We start from the raw sequence: 19,509 nt of genomic DNA, 5'->3' as shown, positions 1-19,509 counted from the left end.
TAGACCAATTAATTGAAGGATTATGACATACTAGCCAGGGATGACCCAAAACAACAGGTGTAAACGGTGAACGAAAAATCAAAAAAGAAATAGTCTCACTGTGGTTACCAGATACTGTGAGGGTTAAAGGTAGTGTCTCAAATCTGATACTGGGAAGATGACTACCATCTAAGGCGAACATGGGCGTAGGCTTCTCTAACTCTCTGAAAGGAATGTCATGTTTCCGAACCCATGCTTCGTCCATGAAACAACCCTCAGCCCCAGAGTCTATCAAGGCACTACATGTAGCACCCGAACCGGTCCAGCGTAGATGGACCGACAAAGTAGTACAGGATCTTGATGGAGAGACTTGAGTAGTTGCGCTCACCTGTAGCCCTCCGCTTACAGATGAGCTCTGGCTTTTACTGGACATGAATTAACAAAATGTCCAGCAACTCCGCAATAGAGGCACAGGCGGTTGGTGATCCTCCGTTCCCTCTCCTTAGTCGAGATGCGAATCCCTCCCAGCTGCATGGGCTCAGACTCTGAGCCAGAGGAGGGAGATGGTTGCGATGCGGAGCAGGGAAACACCGTTGATGCGAGCTCTCTTCCACGAGCCCGGTGACGAAGATCTACCCGTCGTTCTATGCGGATGGCGAGAGCAATCAAAGAGTCCACATCTGAAGGAACCTCCCGGGAGAGAATCTCATCCTTAACCACTGCGTGGAGTCCCTCCAGCAAACGAGCGAGCAGCGCCGGCTCGTTCCACTCACTAGAGGCAGCAAGAGTGCGAAACTCAATAGAATAATCCGTTATGGACCGTTCACCTTGGCATAAGGAAGCCAGGGCCCTAGAAGCCTCCCTACCAAAAACTGAACGGTCAAAAACCCGAATCATCTCCTCTTTAAAGTTCTGGAACTTGTTAGAGCAATCAGCCCTTGCCTCCCAGATAGCTGTGCCCCATTCTCGAGCCCGGCCAGTAAGGAGTGAAATGACGTAAGCAACCCGAGCTCTCTCTCTAGAGTATGTGTTGGGTTGAGAGAGAACACAATCTCACACTGCGTGAGAAAGGAGCGGCACTCAGTGGGCTGCCCGGAGTAGCAAGGTGGGTTATTAACCCTAGGTTCTGGAGGCTCGGCAGGCCAGGAAGTAACAGGTGGCACGAGACGTAGACTCTGGAACTGTCCAGAGAGGTCGGAAACCTGAGCGGCCAGGTTCTCCACGGCATGGCGAGCAGCAGACAATTCCTGCTCGTGTCTGCCGAGCATGGCTCCTTGGATCTTGACGGCAGTGTAACGAGCGTCTGAAGTCGCTGGGTCCATTCCTTGGTCGGTTCCTTCTGTCATGCAGGTGAAAGAGGACCCAAAAGCGACTTGGCGAAAACAGAGTCTTTAATCCAGTAAAGTAAATACAATCAAAAAAACACAACTTTCACTCGAAATGACGAGGACAAACTGGAGACTCGATCTTGAACAGCAGGTGAACAGCAGGTTGCCTCGGGAAGGCACTTGAACCAGACAGACTCAGACACCTGCTCACCACGCAGCATCTGAGGAAAACACGACACGACAGGGCGATACACAATCACAGCACGGTGAATTCTAAACAAGGAACCGACAGGACAGGAACGGAACACAAAGGAAGAAATAGGGACTCTAATCAGGGGAAAGGATCGGGAACAGGTGTGGGAAGACTAAATGATTGATTAGGGGAATAGGAACAGCTGGGAGCAGGAACGGAACGATAGAGAGAAGAGAGAGCGAGAGAGTGAGAGAGGGAGGGGGAGAGAGAGGGATAGAAAGAGGGAAAGAACCTAATAAGACCAGCAGAGGGAAACGAATAGAATGGGAAGCACAGGGACAAGACAAGATAATAAATGACAAAACATGACAGATTTAACCAGTTTTAGAAACGTGTGTTTTCTATCCACACATAATAATCATATGCATATACTATATTCCTGGCATGAGTAGCAGAGCGCTGAAATGTTGCGCGATTTTTAACAAAAAGCTGCGAACATTCACAGTCTCCCTAAGAGGTTTTAATGAGCTGAATATTGACATATGGACATTTTAAATCATACCTACAGAACGCTGAGACACTCCTCTCTTCGACAGGGACAAGGGCACAAAGCTTCCAAAGTTGTGGCTTTCCCGCAATTGCATTTTGAAATGTTACACAATCGGAATGAATTTTTCTCTCAAGCACATGGAGACAGAGGAGAGTGGCTCGCTCATCACAGCAGAAGCACGATCCATGATCTTGGCTGTCTAACTGATGACTGAGTCGCATTTCACTTTGAATGTTAACTTGCTTGACCTCATCTCAGCCTATCAGAAAACCATATTGGTAGGGGGGCTGGCTGTTGCCCACTGATCACCCAAAGGCTCATTATAGATTAGTTTAACTTCTTATGGCTGCCTGCAGGGGCAGTATTGAGTAGCTTGGATGAAAGGTGCCCAGAGTAAACGGCCTGCTCCTCAGTCCCAGTTGCTAATATATGCATATTAGTATTAGTATTGGATAGAAAACATTCTGAAGTTTCTAAAACTGTTTGAAGGATGTCTGTGAGTATAATATAACTCATATGGCAGACAAAAACATGAGAAGAAATCCAAACAGGAAGTGGGAAATATGAGGTTGGTCGATTTTCAACCCAGCCCCTATTGAATACACAGTGGGATATTGGTTATGTTGCACTTCCAAAAGCTTCCACTAGATGTCAGCCGTCTTTAGAAACTTGAATGAGGCTTCTACTGTATTGTGGGGCCGAATGAGAGCTCTTTGAGTCAGTGGTCTGGCAGAGAGCCAGGTCCTGGTCATGCGCATTTCACATGATAGCGACCTGCGTTCCATTGCTTCTTTACAGACAATGGAATTCTCTGGTTGGAACTTTAATGAAGATTTATGATAACAACATCCTAAAGATTGATTCTATACTTAGTTTGGCAGGTTTCCTCAACCTGTAATATAACTTTTTAAAGTTTTTGTCCGACATTCGGATGGACTTGCACGAGCGTTTGGATATGTGTACTAAACGCGCTAAAAAAAGTAGCTACTTGGACATAAATAATGGACATTATCGAACAAAACAAACATTTATTGTGGAACTAGGATTCCTGGGAGTGCATTCTGATGAAGATCATCAAAGGTAAGGGAATATTTATAATGTTATTTCTGATTTCTGTTGACTCCAACATGGCGGATAATGTTTTTGTTTTCTGAGCGGCGTCTCAGATTATTGCATGGTTTGCTTTTTCGGTAAAGATTTTTAAATATCTGACACAGCGGTTGCATTAAGGAGAGGTATATCTATATTCCCATATCTAACAATTGTATTTATCGACATTTATAATGAGTATTTCTGTAAAATGATGTTGCTCTCTGCAATATCACTGGATGTTTTTGGAACTAGTGAATGTAACGCGCCAATGTATACTGAGATTTTTTTATAGAAATATGAACTTTATCAAATAAAACACATGTATTATGTATACATGAAGTCCTATGAGTGTCATCTGATGAAGATCATCAAAGGTTAGTGATTCATTTTATCTCTATTTGTGCTTTTTGTGACTGCTCTCGTTGGCTGGAAAAATGGCTGAATTTTTCTGTGAGTTGGTGGTGACCTAACAATTGTTTGTGGTGCTTTCGCTGTAAAGCCTATTTGAAATCGGACAGTGTGGGGTGATTAACAACAAGATACATGTATGTTTGAGGAATTTTAATTATGAGATTTCTGTTGATTTGAATTTGGCGCCCTGCACTTTCAATGGCTATTGTCATATGGATCCCGTTAACGGGATTGCAGCCCTCAGAATATAACAGAGAAATTGCGTAAACTCTTAACAGTCCCTTAGGCCCCAGACCATGTCACCTTTTTCAATGTTTTATTTTTATATTTAAAAAATGTGTGTGTGTCTCAATTCGACCAGCTCACCCAACTAAAAAATGGTCCAGCCCATCTGGCATTTGCCAGAATTGCCAGGTGGCCAATCCGCCCCTGCCTTTATCACACAGCCCTTGGGAGAACACAATGTGAAAATATTCGAGTGGAGGTTGTTTTAGAAGCAATGCAAATCCGGATATAAACAGAGAGCCTCTTTTCATGATAATTGATACCATTGCTCATGTACTAAATATTCAGTATAGTGAGAAGGGACTGAACCTCCATTTACCCTGAGAGAGCTAGATTGTGTGTACACAGAACACAACACTATCTGCTGTGAACAGAAACGTTTCCTATTATGAATCTCAGTAACTACATCAAAATTACCTTTTCACACCACCGTATAGTATGTGATATAAAAGATTACAATAGATGTTGAAAAAGTCCTCATTATTTATCCTCTGGAGCTGTGTGAGGTGCTGTTCAATGACAAATTCGCTGCTAAATGAAACACAAAAGAGGGGTTTTGGATCCGACAGATGCTTATTAACATATCCAGTAGTTCCCCAGTGAAACAAATGCTCCTTGTCAGACTAGCAGAGATAGCAGTACACCAGGGGTGGATCAGGGGCCCTCCAACTAAAGAGAAACACAGCTATCTCCAATGTATTTGTCATGTTTTGTCATATATTGTCATGTCTTGTCCCTGTGCTTTCTCTTCTATTCGTTTCCCCCTGCTGGTCTTATTAGGTTCTTTCCCTCTCTCTATCCCTCTCTCTCTCTATCGTTCCGTTCCTGCTCCCAGCTGTTCCTCATTCGTCCTAACTACCTTGTTTACTCTTTCACACCTGTCCCCTATTTTGCCCTCTGATTAAGTCCCTATTTCTCTCTCTGTTTCTGCTTCTGTCCTTGTCGGGTCCTTGTTTGATGTTTGCTGTTCGCTGTGTACTTGTTCCGTCCTGTCGTGTTTTTGCCTTCATCAGATGCTGCGTGTGAGCAGGGTTCTCTGTCAGCTACGGCCTGCGCCTACCCGAAGAGACCTGCAGTCTGTGGCCGCTAATCCTGTTGTTCCCCTCTACAAACTAGAGGATTTCTGTTATCCCCGTTTGGACATTTCCTGTTAAGGATTCAGGATTTGTCATTTTTCTGTTTGGACTTGAATAAACTCTGTTTCTGTTAAGTCGCTTTTGGGTCCTCACTCACCTGCATAACAGTATTTCAACTTTATCATGTCTCCAGCCTCAGAACAAGTCGGTTTGTCAGTCTGCCCCCTTTTTCTGTTTTCCCAAATTTTTAAGCGATGTATTTATGTATTGTGGCTCCTCAAAGAGGTCCCATAAGTCAATCTGACAGCGGATCATAGACAGACATGGACGGCTTTACATTAAATCCATCATAGTTAAAGGCTCAGAGACTGCCAGGGCCTGCCTGTTATGCATTCTCCTTTTTTTCTCCAATGCTAAAATTGGCCTCATCAGTGTGTTTTTGGGCCATTTTTGGGATATGTGGACACCGGCCTGGCTATGGGCTCATCACAACACTCACTGAGGTCTTCTCAGGCTAATAGTGGCCGGGAGAAGAGCCAAGATTCAGGTTCTATCAGAGCTTCGCCCTTAAAAAACCTGGCAGTTAGCCCACCTAACATTTGCCCTGGACCAAGATCCAGCACCTGGCCTTAGTGGTAAGAGAACACTTTAAATCACCCAGCAACATGTTACACTGCCACCCAACACCAAAGATGACCAGGGATGAGTCAATCTGATTACCGATAAGATTCATTTGCTTGAGCTAAATTTGATCCAATAGCAATGTCGAGAGTGAGAGACACAGAGAGGGAAGACAGATAAATAGATAGAGACACAGATCAAAAGGGAAATAGAGAAAAAAAGAAAAGTGAAAGACAGAGGGAGGGAGAGGTATACTGAGACAGGCACAGAGACATAGAGGATGATCTGCAGGAGGTATGGATTGCATTATCCATTGCACATTGCCCAAATGCGAACTTGAACATATTGAGATATCTTGTGTGCTTTCTGCTGATTCTACAGATTAAACTGACTGCAGCGGCAAAGACAAACACGGACACACAGATCAGGAAATGAGTAGTAGACAATCCATCCATCTCTAGGCTTATCTCCCTGAGTAGATGATTGTTATCCCCCAGCACAGTGTGTCCTGCTCCAATCCTCGATAGGTCCACATGGCAAAGTGACATTTTCAACTAAATTCACGCCAACAGGGATGAGAGGGGTATGGAAGAAATCTTTCCCGATAGAAAGCAGTGCAAGCAAGCCAGATTTCAAGCAATAACAACACATGAAGCAATAACAATTATATTATAACTGGATTATAGATCCCTTCGAAATGTTGTGAATTATATATATTCATGTTATAGCCACCCGTCAATTCCATTACACTCAAAATTATTTCATCTTCAACCAGTGAATGCTAGCACTGGCTAGCTATGCTAGCTATTCTACCTGTTTGACGTATAAAGTGTTAGCACATCAATAGTACAGCTTGCACATTAAAATTATTTTTTTTAGGGGTATACAAAATACTTGTTGATGTTGTTATCAACATACTATTCAACAAGTATTTTGTATCAGAAATGTCAAACACTCCCAGTTGATGAGAAAACAGTCATTATATTTTGGGCTAATTTGAATGGGAGCCAATGGTAGATTTTTAGTGATTTTTACATCTGAACCCCAGTACGACCCACGTGACCTCAGTGACAAAAATAGAATAAAATATTTGGTGTCCCATTATAAACCTTTCATAAACCACACACTCTCTATTCAAACATTAGCTCAACAGACAACAACAACCACTATACCTATAAAAAGACCATATGATAATAGAAGGCGTTGCCATGTTTAGTGAAATCATTCGTTTGGCTATACCATGCAACACGATGGTAAATTGAACGTTCTGTATATTTGAACATTATGGCAAAATATAGATTTAGAAATATAGATTTCCTCCTAAATAGACATACCTAAAAGTAATTATTTTTCATTAGATAAACAATAACCAGTAATGCTGCACAGTTCTAGAAGGGTCTGGAACTCACCTTTCTGGTAAAAAGTGTTATACAGTGCTGAGGTGGACTAGTAGTAGTAAATCAATAGTACAAATATTTCTTAATATTTAATATAAAACAAATACTATAGTAACAATCAAATTGAAAATGACTTTTCACCTTTCAAGATTTTACCTTTCAAATAAATGTTGTCACACCCTGATCTGTTTCACCCGTCTTTGTAATTGTCTCCACGCCCCACCAGGTGTCTCCCATCTCCCATCATTATCCCCTGTGTATTTATACATGCGTTTTCTGATTATTTTGCCAGATTGTCTTGTCCCGTCAAGTCCTACCAGCGTGTTCCCTTGTTTCCTGTGCTCTAGTTTTCTATGTTTTTAGTCTTCCCAGTTCTGGCCTTTCTGCCTGTCCTGACTCTGATCCTGCCCACCGTCCTGTACCTGCCTGACTCTTTGCCTGTCCTGACCTATCGATCAACTTCCTGCCTACCTGCCTTACTCTGATTTGGATTTACAACCCTTTGCCTGCCTTGACTTACCTTTTGCCTACCCCTTGAATTATAATGATCTCTGAGACTCGTACTATCTGCCTCCTCTGTCTGCATCTGGGTCTCAGCCTGATCCGTGATAGTACAAACTGGCCATGACTGGTCCAACAGACTCAGACCAGCTCTCCCAGCAAGGAGACACCATTGGAAGACACAAGGAGTTACTGCTATAGCTTATGGAGGGACTACAAACCCTTGCAGAACGCCATGACCATGTGTCCGATACATTGCTGGAGCAATTCCCTACTTAGCAGCAAACCACACCAGTAATCCCCCAGACTCTCAGCAACCCAGCCACCAGCTTCTTCCCAGCCTACCCAGGTGTCCCGAGAGTCTCGCTTACCTCCTCCGGAGCGCTACGCCTGAGATTTTGGAACGTGTCGGGGCTTTCTCTCCAAGTGCTCCCTCATCTTCGCGCTGCAGCCTTCTTCGTTACCCTTGGACCACTGACCACACTGATGTCTGGGAGTGCACTCACCTGGGCTATGGCAGTGTGAGAGAAACTGTCCTCCGTTTGCCTCAGTCTGGAGGAGTTTGTGGCGGAGGTACGTAAGGTGTTCGATTCTCAGTTGTCCGGCTGAGTGTACCTCGAGCCCAGAAGCCTTGTACAACATGTTCCTTCGCGGATTATCGGAGATGATTAAGGATGAGCTTGCAGCCTGGGAGATGCCCATGGACCTCGACTCCTTCATAGCCTTGACCATCCGGATCGATGGTCAAGGCTATGTCGCCCTCGCTCGTCCTCAATTCCCACCTCGCCTCAGAGGAATCTCGGAAGTCCCTGAAGTGAATCCGATGTCACCCGAGTTCTCTCGGGAATAACAGAGGGCTGCCAACTCGCCTCCTTCAGAGCACATGCAACTGTGTAGGGCTAGATGTCTCCTGCCGAGCGCTTACACAGGCTAAACACCAAGAGCTGTCTGTATTGTGGAGCTATGGGACATTTCCTATCTACCTGTCCATTAAAAGACCAGGCTCATCAGTAGGTCCGAGTACATTGGTGAGCCATACGGAGAGGTTCCAATCCATTACTACTCGTAACCCCCTTTATGCTACCCTGTTGTGGGGAGCCAAGTCGAAATCCATCTGGGTGCTCATTGACTCTGGGGCATAAAAGAGTTTTATGGACACTACCATCTCCACTCAACCCCTTTCCATTCCGATGGACGTCAGAGCACTGGATGGGCGCTCTATTGGCAGAGTCAACCACAGTACGGTTTCTATCCACCTGCGAGTGTCAGGCAACTAGTGAATCCATGCAGTTTCTGCTCCTAGAGTTTCCTCATGTACCCATGGTTGTGGGGTTTTCATGGCTCCAGAGGCCCAATCCCGTTATCGACTGGGCTCCGGGGTCCATCAGGGGTTGGAGCCCTTTTTGCCATGCTCATTGTCTGAAGTCAGAGCCGCCTACACTCAGATCGTCTCCTTGCTGGCTTGGGAAAAACCTTGGATCTCTCCTCCATTCCCACAGAGTACTAGGACTTACAGGGTTTTTTTTTTTGCTGCCTCGTCTCCACCAATCCCACCACCTGGAGCAAGCAACACCCTTCCCTGTTCTGCTACAGGTCTCTCGCCTTTTGAGTGTTCCTCGAGATATCAGCCCCCGCTCTTACCGTAGCAAGAGGAAGAGGTCAGCATACCTTCGCCCTAGATATTTGTCTGACCTTTCTGCCTGCCCTGGCCCTGATCCTGCCCACCGTCATGTACCTGCCTGACTCTGATTTGGATTACGATCCTTTGCCTGCCATGACTTACCAGCCCCCTGAATTATAACAAACTCTGAGACTCGTAATATTTTGCTCCTGTGTCTGCATCTTAGCCTGAGCCGTGATAAATGTATAAATTCAAACAACATTGAAGAGGTGACTCCGGGATGCTGGCAGAGTTCCTCTGTCCAGTGTCTGTGTTCTTTTGCCCATCTTGATATTTTATTGGCCACTCTTTTTCTTTGTAAATCTGCTTAGAAGGCCAGCATCCCAAAGTCGCCTCTTCACTGCTGATGTTGAAACGTTTTAACCCGGCCCAGACGGCGTCCCTAGCCGTGTCCTCAGAGCATGCACAGACCAGCTGGCTGGTGTGTTTACGGACGTATTCAATCATTCCCTATCCCAGTCTGCTGTTCCCACATGCTCAAAAGGGTTATACCTGGAACTTAAAGGGTTCTTCAAAGGGTTCTCCTATGGGGACAGCCGAGGAACCCTTTAAGGTACTAGATAGCACCTTTTTTCTCAAGCAAGGTAACAGACACACCTTAGGTAACGGAGACAATTCATGCCAAAGTTAAGCTTTGTGATTGGTTCACTCAAGTGAGCCTCATCCCAAAGACGGATCATGTTTTACGGCTCGGTTTTCACAGAGCCGTAGGCAGAATTCTTTAAGAAAATACCGCAACGATGACTAGGTCTCAAGGCAGATTTTAATGTATTGCATTTTTAACCCCCTACCACTTTCAGATATAAAGAAAAGGCTGTATAGATGGTATTGTAAAGAAGGGTGTTTTTTGTCTAGATATAAAAGGGATAATAGAGTGACTGTCACGCCCTGGTCGTAGTATTTTGTGTTTTTCTTCATGTATTTGATCAGGCCAGGGTGTGACATGGGTTTTTTATGTGATGTGTAGATAGTGGGATTGTAGCTTAGTGGGGTGTTCTAGGTTAGTCTATGGCTGTCTGAAGTGGTTCTCAATCAGAGGCAGGTGTTTATCGTTGTCTCTGATTGGGAACCATATTTAGGCAGCCATATTATTTGGTTGTATTGTGGGTGATTGTCCTGAGTGACTTGATGTTCGATGTTAGTTGACACAAGTATAGGCTGTTTTCGGTTTTCGTTTCGTTTATTGTTTTGTAATGTTCGTGTTTTGTCGTGTTTACGTTTGTTTAAATAAACATGGATCGCAATCGACACGCTGCAGTTTGGTCCGACTCACCTTCACCATATGAAAACCGTGACAGAATCACCCACCCTACTCGGACCAAGCGGCGTGGTAAACAGCAGCAGCGACAGCTGCAGCAAAAGCAGGAACAGCAACAGCGAGGTCAGGATTTCGGGACATGGGAGCAGAATCTGGACTACACAACTTGGGAGGAGATAGACAAGTGGGCGGTCAACCCAGGGAGAGTGCCGGAGCCCGCCTGGGATTCGATGGAGCAGTGAAAGGGGGCTACAGGAGTATGATGTTGGCAAAGCCAGCATGGCAGTGCGACAGGTACGAGAGGCAGCCCCAAAAAATATTTTGGGGGGGGGCAGACGAGGTGTGGTACTAAGCCAGGTAGCAGACCTGAGCTCACGCCTCGTGCTTATTATAAGCAGCGCATTACTGGTCAGGCACCATGTTATGCGGTTAAGCGCACAGTGTCGCCAGTGCGTGCCCATAGCCCGGTGCGCTATAGGGCAGCCCCCCGAAAGTGCCATGCGAGTGTGGGCATTGAGCCAGGGCGTATGGTGCCTGCTCAGCGGGTCTGGTCGCATGTACGCAATTTTGGTCCAGGTTATCCTGCGCCGGCTCTGCGTGCTGTGTCTCCGGGGCGCTGGGAGGGTGCAGTGCGTCCTCAGCCTGCGCTCCGCTCGTGCCAGGCAAATGTGGGAGTGGAGCCTAAGGGAGAGGTGCGTGTAGTAAGCACTAGATCTCCCGTGCTTACCCACAGCCCGGTTCAACCTGTGCCTGCGCTCTGGAGGGTCCGGGCTAGAGTAGTTGTCCAGCCTGGGGAAGTGGTGCCAAGGTTGCGCACCAGAGCTCCAGTGCTCCCCCACAGCCCGGTCCTTCAGGCTCCTCCTAACACCAAGCCTCCTGAAGGTCTCTGTCTCCTCCCTGCAGGTGGTCCCGCCTGTAAGGCGCCGCTGCCGGAGTCTCCCGCCTGTCCGGCGCCGCTGCCGGAGTCTCCCGCCTGTCCGGCGCCTGAGCCCAGATGTGCCAGAGCCCCTCCGTCCCGAGCTTCTGCCCCTCCGTCCCGAGCTTCTGCCCCTCCGTCCAGAGCTTCTGCCCCTCCGTCCAGAGCTTCTGCCCCTCCGTCCAGAGCTTCTGCCCCTCTGTCCAGAGCTTCTGCCCCTCTGTCCAGAGCTGCCCCTCTGTCCAGTGGGGTCATTGATAAGGGTGGCCATGGTGAGAAAGCCATGGAGGTGGACAATAAGGCGGACTAAGACAATTGTGAAGTGGGGTCCACGTCCCGCGCCGGAGCCGCCACCATGGACAGATTGGATGGACAGATTGGATGGGGAGCTTTGCTGCACAGCTATTTTCTCTCCAGAGATGTTCGATCGGGTTCAAGTCCGGGCTCTGCCTGGGCCAATCAAGGACATTCAGAGACTTGTCCTGAAGCCACGCTTTTATGAATTTTGTCTTGCTGCTTTTTGGTCTATGTTGCTCTGTCTGTATGCTACGTCTTGCTTGTCCTATGTTGCTCCGTCTGTATGTTATGTCTTGCTTGTCCTATGTTGCTCTGCGTGTGCTCACTGCTCAATGATTGTCTACATTGTAATTGTTTTTAATAACCTGCCCAGGGACTGCGGTTGAAAATTAGCCGGCTGGCTAAAACCGGCACTTTTACTGAAACGTTGATTAATGTGCACTGTCCCTGTAAAAATAAAATAAACTCAAACTCAACTCAACACTCTTGTGTTGTCTTGGCTGTATGCTTAGTGTTGTTGTCCTGTTGGAAGCTGAACCGTTGCCCCAGTCTGAGGTCCAGAGTGCTCTGTAACTGGTTTTCACAAAGGATCTCTCTGTTCTTAGCTCCGTTCATCTTTGCCTCAGTCCTGACATGTCTCCCAGTCCCTACCTCTGAAAAACATCCTCACAGCAGGTTTCAGGTTTCCTCCAGACGCTTGCCATTCAGGTCAAAGAGTTCAATCTTGGTTTCATCAGACAAGAGCATCTTGTTTCTCATGGTCTGAGAGTATTTAGGTGCCTTTTGGCAAACTCCAAGCGGGCTGTCATGTGCCTTTTACTGAGGAGAGGCTTCTATCTGTCCGCTCTACCATAAAGGCCTGACTGGTGGAGTGCGGCAGAGATGGTTGTCCTTCTGGAAGGTTCTCCCATCTCCACAGAGGAACTCTAGAGCTCTGTCAAGAGTGACCACCGGGTTCTTGGTCACCTCCCTGACCAAGGTCCTTCTCCCCAGATTGTTCAGTTTGGCCAGGCGACCAGCTCCAGGAAGATTCTTGTTGGTTCCAAACCTTTTCCATTTAGAATGATGGAGGCCACTGTGTTCTTGGGCACCTTCAATGCTGCAGAAATGTTTTGTTACCCTTCCCTAGATCTGTGCATCAATACAATCCTGTCTTAAAGCTCTACAGACAATTCCTTCGACCTCATGGCTCGGTTGTTCTCCAATATACACTGTCAACTGTGGGACCTTGTATAGTCAGGTGTGTGCCTTTCCAAATCATTTCCAATCAATTTAATTTACCACAGGTGGATTCCAATCAAGTTGTCGAAACATCTCAAGGATGATCAATGGAAACAGGATGCACCTGAGCTCAATTTCGAATCTCATAGCAAAGGGTCTGAATACTTATGTAAAAAAAATATTTCTGTTGTTTATAATTAATAAATGTGCAAACATTTTTAAAAACCTTTTTTCACTTTGTCATTTTGGGGTATTGTATGTAGATTGCTGATTATTTTTTTAAATAATTTCTGAATGCGCTGTATATGCAATGTGATGAAGAGAAGAGATATATTTAGATAATAAGGACCGATGAGGTGTGGTATATGGCCAATATACCATGGCTAAGGGCTGTTCTTAGCCAGGGTATATTGGCCATATTTCACAAACCCCAGAGGTGCCTTATTGCTATTATAAACTGGTTACCAACTTAATTATAGCAGTAAAAATGTATGTTTTGTCATACCAATGGTATACGGTCTGATATACCTTGGCTGTCAGCCAGTCAGCATTCAGTGCTCGAACCACCCATTTTATAATAGCCACGCACCTTTGGTGTTACTATATAAGGGCAGACAGGCAGGCCAGTGAAAGGATGCACATGTTTTATGTATTTTCAGTCCACTTAAGTCTTTATATACTCCCTTTTATTCCAGAGAAATAGTTTCCTGTTTGGCACCTTCTGTACCTTATCCCTTTGTTCCAAGAAGAAAAAGTGTGAATAAAGAGAAAACACGGCTACATTCATGCATAACACATGACTGTTTTTCCTTTTCATAGACAGACCAGACACAGTGGTCAAAACAATGGCAAGCCTTTCAAGTGGATGAGAGTTTGTTCTGTATGTGTTTCTTCTAGTTGAATATTGTATCATCAAATATGATCAATACACATTGTTTAATCAAAGCACAGAACATGTTTGGAGATGAAAGTTGCCCTAACTGTCTTACTTATGAACAAATGGTAGGCCTTCTGAAGAGTTGGGAAGCTAATTGGCCAGTCTTCACAGGCCTTATTCATAAGTATCCGTATGATCCTATAGCTCATGCACAGTATTTACTAACATTTCTTGCATATCATCTTTGGTTTGGTTAGACTGCTCAACATTGTATGCCGCAAGGGAGTTAAGACATCGTTAATATTGCCACTGTTTTCAAATATGTGCACCAAGTATTCAAAGATGATACATTATTGGTTCCTATTTTATCAATGCATTATGCTGCTGATAAAAACGTGGATTTATTTGATTCAGGTGGATATTGTTTCACTAATGGTTCAGTGAGCTGGAGTAAAAGATGAGTCAGGCATGATTCCATTAAGCAGGAAATAGTCTGCTGTTACTGTTATGTTTCTAACCTATATGATTTCTATTCTTTTGTTTTAGCCTACTCTCTCACAAGTTACACCAGCCTATCTTATTAATGAACAGTCTATATTACAAAGCAAAATCAGTAAATACAGTATGATATCTAACAACAATGGTTTGGAAGCCAGCAACACTGTGCACTTATTTATAACATAGGTATGGCATTTGCAACAAACTGAGGCCTTAATTGTTGCAGCTCCAGAATAAAGCCATCAGAAGCATGTGTGGCTTACCTTCCCCGTACACCGGTAGACCTCTCGGGATTCAAGGTGGATTATCGACATCGCTGCAGTCTCTGAGGCGCTCTCATTCTGAATGGGCAACCTAAATGCCGTCGTGGATTTAGCCATAATTTCAATGGCAGGGAATTGAAAAGTGACAAAAGCAGAACTCATTCACTGATTAGCCTGCGACAATACAGGGAGGAATGTATACCTGTTCCACTGTGGCATTCCGGCTCAGTGCTCAACCCCATGTGAATGCACGAATTTCCCCTCTCTCCCCTCCTGTTTTGTCCAGCCAGGTGCTGGTGGGGAGGTTATTCGTGCATTTAGTGTTGTTTAGGGGGTAGCTGCGGCACTGACCATGAACGTCGCTGGTAGAGGCTGCCAGGCTGCCATTGTTTATCAAGTGATGGGGAGATGGGCACATGGCTATGCAGATGCAACACACCACGCTTCGCATGCTCGAGGACATGTTCAAATACAGCCATCTGTGCTTCAATTAAAGGCATTCAGTGAGGGTGGCAAACCCATGAGAACATCCAACCAAGACGAATCCACTGTAATCAGGTTAGAGCACTCCAAACTAGAAGGAATGTGAACTTCATTCTTGCTCTGGTGTGATTTCACACCAGGGGTGGTCTTTTGTAAGTTCCCATTTGCAATAAATTAAATGTGACATTTTTTACCTTTTTGTTTTGTTGTCACTCAAACTGTCTACCATTTAGTTGTGGGTGGTTATGAGGAAATGTTTCTAACATTTTAGAATGTACAACATTCATTGCTGAGACATTATATTGATTCAACAATCTTGTTCCACAATCTGCTTTGCACTTTCAGTTATTAACCTGGTATTAACCTTGAATTTTCCTGTGGTCGGGTGTCCCAGTTTTTCTGACATGGTATGTTATGAATGCTATGCTTCGGTAGCCTTGAAATAGCTCTTATTCGTAAATTGAATATATTTGTTCCACAATATGGAAGCAGTGCAATAGGAATAATAAAACCATGTTTTTTCTCTTAAGTGTTCAACTCAACAAAACATTCAAATTGTTTGTCCTTGCAATAATCTAAGTGGTTATATAATCTAAAGAAAAGCTTTTTAGCCATGGTTTAATTGAAAACGGGCTGGAAAAAGTATGCATTTGCTGGAGCTCGGAATGGCCAATAGTTTATATAATGGAAATCGATTAGGTTTGGGTGATCATCACTGAGTCAAGGTTGAGGTTTCTTATTATTTGTCGAGATGTAATTATATTGCTCAAATGTCCATGCTTTCGTATCCCTATTAGGACAGAAGCCATGTGTTTTGGAGCAATGAAAGACGATTTAATGGAGGAAGAATTGTCAGGTTTTTAGAGAACATTCAATGTCACTCACATGCATTTTAAATTAAGAAGTATTTAAGAGAGAATGTGCAATTAGACATGATTAGAGACGTCATTTATATGGGTTTATTAATTGCATGACAGAAAATATATAATTGAAAGTTGATTCTGAAAGAACCCAGTAGAAAATATATGTTGCATTTCCTTCCCAGGGAAATGTGAGAAACTGTTCATCCTTATCGTGCTCTGAATTGGATTTAATTGCTGCAGCGCTTTTTAAAAGTGGAGCCCTGTTGAAAGAAATACAGAGTAAGTATTAAATAAAATATAAAGAGCTGTATTACATCAAACTGTCTAAATAAATTGGCTTCTGGAGCACAGCATTGGAAAATAACAAGAGAGAGAACTGTTTCTTCTAATGCAATGAACTGAGCATCTTGCTATTTGAGATTATAGTTTTGGCTCTCCATGCACATTATGATTCCAAGCATGAAGAGAAAAAGGAAATTACTCGATAAAACAATGCACTCAAAAACAGGCAGATATACTCCTTGTTCAATTTGTAGCAGATTTTTCAAGTGTCATGAACACTCTTATGTTTTCTTTCTTTTTTTGCTGCTTAGACACTTCAATATGAATTTCCATCGTCAATTGGCACATACGTTTTGGTTAAACGGTTAAGTGTCTCAAACTGTTAGTGTCATTTCCTAAAACCGTATAAACAAATGAAGATACTTATACAGTACCGTCACTTACATTCCTTACTGAGACTTTTCCCACCTAGCTTCAATGTGTTAACACAGTGGTACTTCTATGTGAGTCTTCTTCTCAATTGGCTGTAGTAAATCTCGTTCTATACTTGGATAAAGACACACAATGGTTCCTTGTCTTTTCTGAATGATAATGACATTGGGGTTAGGGAGAGAGCTAATAAAAGAACAAGAACATCTTAAGATGGTGAGCGGGATGCTCTAGTGACAACATAGTAGAACATACAGTAGTCTAACAAGACCAGATTGGCCTGTTGGCTGTAGAACATTTATGAGGGAGATATCATTCAACAAAAACGGGGAAAAGAAAATAATTATCAGGGCACTAAAATGACCAAAAGTCAAATGAGTTTTATAAATTACAACCATACAAGGTTTCACAGTCATGTATAATGCTCCAAGTTTTTGGGCTCTATTACTGCAATAAAAGTGAATTTGTTATTTCAAGACTAGGCTCAGAGGGATGGAGCGTGAGGTCTGAATAGTTGGAGTGCAAGGCAAGGTAGGAGCCTTGTTTTTTTAACAGTTTGACTTTCAAGGCCTTTGAATTACACAGTGAGGTATAGGAATCAAGGTTAAGAACTCTTAGTATTCCTGGCTCCACTCTACTTGTAACGTTGGTCATTTGTGCAAACCTTGGAAGTACTTTTACAGCAGGCAACATTGTCTTATACATGCTTTTTTGCTACAACTGTAGTTTTGATTTAGAATTATTGGGCTATGTTATCAAAAAAGTATAGACAACGCAATTCTTTAGGCTATGAGTCACTTAGGCCAGTATAGGCTACTCAACAGGCCTTATACAAAGTAAAACAAGTCATTGATTTAAAAAAAAAATATGAGAGTGTGTTTTAAGTAATTGTTTATTGTAGTGATGTCCTCACGTGATGTTCACATATAAAAGAAAGAAAAGACGAGTTTGGTCAGAAAGCAGAAAATAGTTTGACGGCAAAAAACAGATGTTGCTTTTCTCGCAGTAATCCCTGTTAGCAATGAGCACTCGGGAGTGGTTGAGCGCAGTGTGACAGCTTTTTTGCCCATCGGCCTCATTCACGGGGCACCTGAGATAGGCCACTTTTTCAAGCGGCAGCCATACTCCTGCCGATAACGTACTGTTTTCCTCACAAAGCCCACCCGCCCTTCATCCGCCCTTATCCATGACGCCAGCGGCTTGCTTGCTCCGTCATCACTTATTTGTAAATATTATACATTTGTATTAATTAAGATACATTGGAAGTCATTTAAAAAATATTTGAGGAAAAATATTTGAGGAAAAATACTGTAAATTATTATTATGATAAAGAGATCCTGTTCACCTGGAACCACTAACAGGGCCATAACTACATATGAGGACACCAAGGTATGAGCCAACGACCAAAACAAAGAAAAAAGAGAACAAAGGAAAACAACAACAAAGCAACAACATAAACCAAAAGACATCAATTACCATACAAACTTATAAAAGCAAGACCAACTGTTTGTGTGTGTGTGTGTGTGTGTGTGTGTGTGTGTGTGTGTGTGTGTGTGTGTGTGTGTGTGTGTGTGTGTGTGTGTGTGTGTGTGTGTGTGTGTGTGTGTGTGTGTGTGTGTGTGTGTGTGTGTGTGTGTGTGTGTGTGTGTGTGTGTGTGTGTGTGTGTGGCATCAGCCTCAGACCAACAGGCATATCAGTAGTTGTTTGTCTTATCTCGATCGCCCACTGGAGTTTGTAGTTTACCCATTACCCACCTTTTTTTTACCACTACATCATTGATAGTAATATGTAACAATTCATGTAAATGTGATAACACGATCATCGCTCCATTGATGTCTGTTTGTGCGGTGCTTGATTAGTAATGCCTCGGTATGCCTAGAAACCCTGGGTATGGCCCAGTCCACTTGTGACAACAAAACAAATACAAATACAGTCAAATCTAATTGTATTGTCATGTACCTTGCAAACAAAATTGACATAGTGTTGATGAAATAAGTAACATCTAATGTTAGCACGCTAGCTAGCTAAGTAACTTGGCTAGCAAAGACAAATTCGGATAGCAAACTAGCCAACCTAACATAATTTACCATCATTTAGCTAGCTAGCAATGGCCAAGTTCCTGTTTCTAGCTAAATGGCTAGCTAACATTAGCAAGACATCTAACGTTAGCATGCTCACCAAGTAACATTAACTAACTAGGCTAGCTGGCTAGATTGCGTTATTGTTCTCATTGACATCAATCAAATCAAATCAAACTTTATTTGTCACGTGCGCCGAATACAAAACAGGTGTAGACCTTACAGTGAAATGCTTACTTACAGGCTCTAACCAATGGTGCGGGAAAAAAAGGTATGTATGTGTGTGTGTGTGTGTGTGTGTGTGTGTGTGTGTGTGTGTGTGTGTGTGTGTGTGTGTGTGTGTGTGTGTGTGTGTGTGTGTGTGTGTGTGTGTGTGTGTGTGTGTGTGTGTGTGTGTGTGTGTGTTGGTAAGTAAAGAAATAAAACAACACTGGCTACAGACGTGAGATTTTATTTCTCCTCCTGCTCAGTGTGTGCTCAGAGCAAGGCTCCTTGGCACCTACCTAGAGGGAAATTACAACCCCTCCCCGTTCCACAACGGCCGTGGACACATTTATCGGTGGATTTTCTTACCGACCTTCCCCCTGTCCCATGGAAGTACTACGATCCTGGTCGTTGTGGATCGGTTTTCTAAGTCCTGTTGTCTTATTCCGTTGCCCGGTCTTCCTACGGCCCTGCAGACTGCTGAGGCTTTGTTTACCCATGTCTTCCGGCACTATGGGGTGCCTGAAGACATCGTCTCTGATCGGGGTCCCCAATTCACGTCCAGAGTGTGGAGGGTGTTTATGGAGAGACTGGGGGTCTCAGTTAGCTTAACCTCAGGTTTTCACCCCGAGAGTAATGGGCAGGTGGAGCGCGTTAACCAGGATGTGGGCAGGTTTCTGGGGTCCTATTGTCGGGACCGGCCTGGTGAGTGGGCAAGGTATGTC

This window comes from Oncorhynchus gorbuscha, linkage group LG20, assembly GCF_021184085.1.
Source record: "Oncorhynchus gorbuscha isolate QuinsamMale2020 ecotype Even-year linkage group LG20, OgorEven_v1.0, whole genome shotgun sequence".
NCBI classification, from domain to species: Eukaryota; Metazoa; Chordata; class Actinopteri; order Salmoniformes; family Salmonidae; genus Oncorhynchus; species Oncorhynchus gorbuscha.
Note: the sequence above shows the minus strand (reverse complement) of the source record.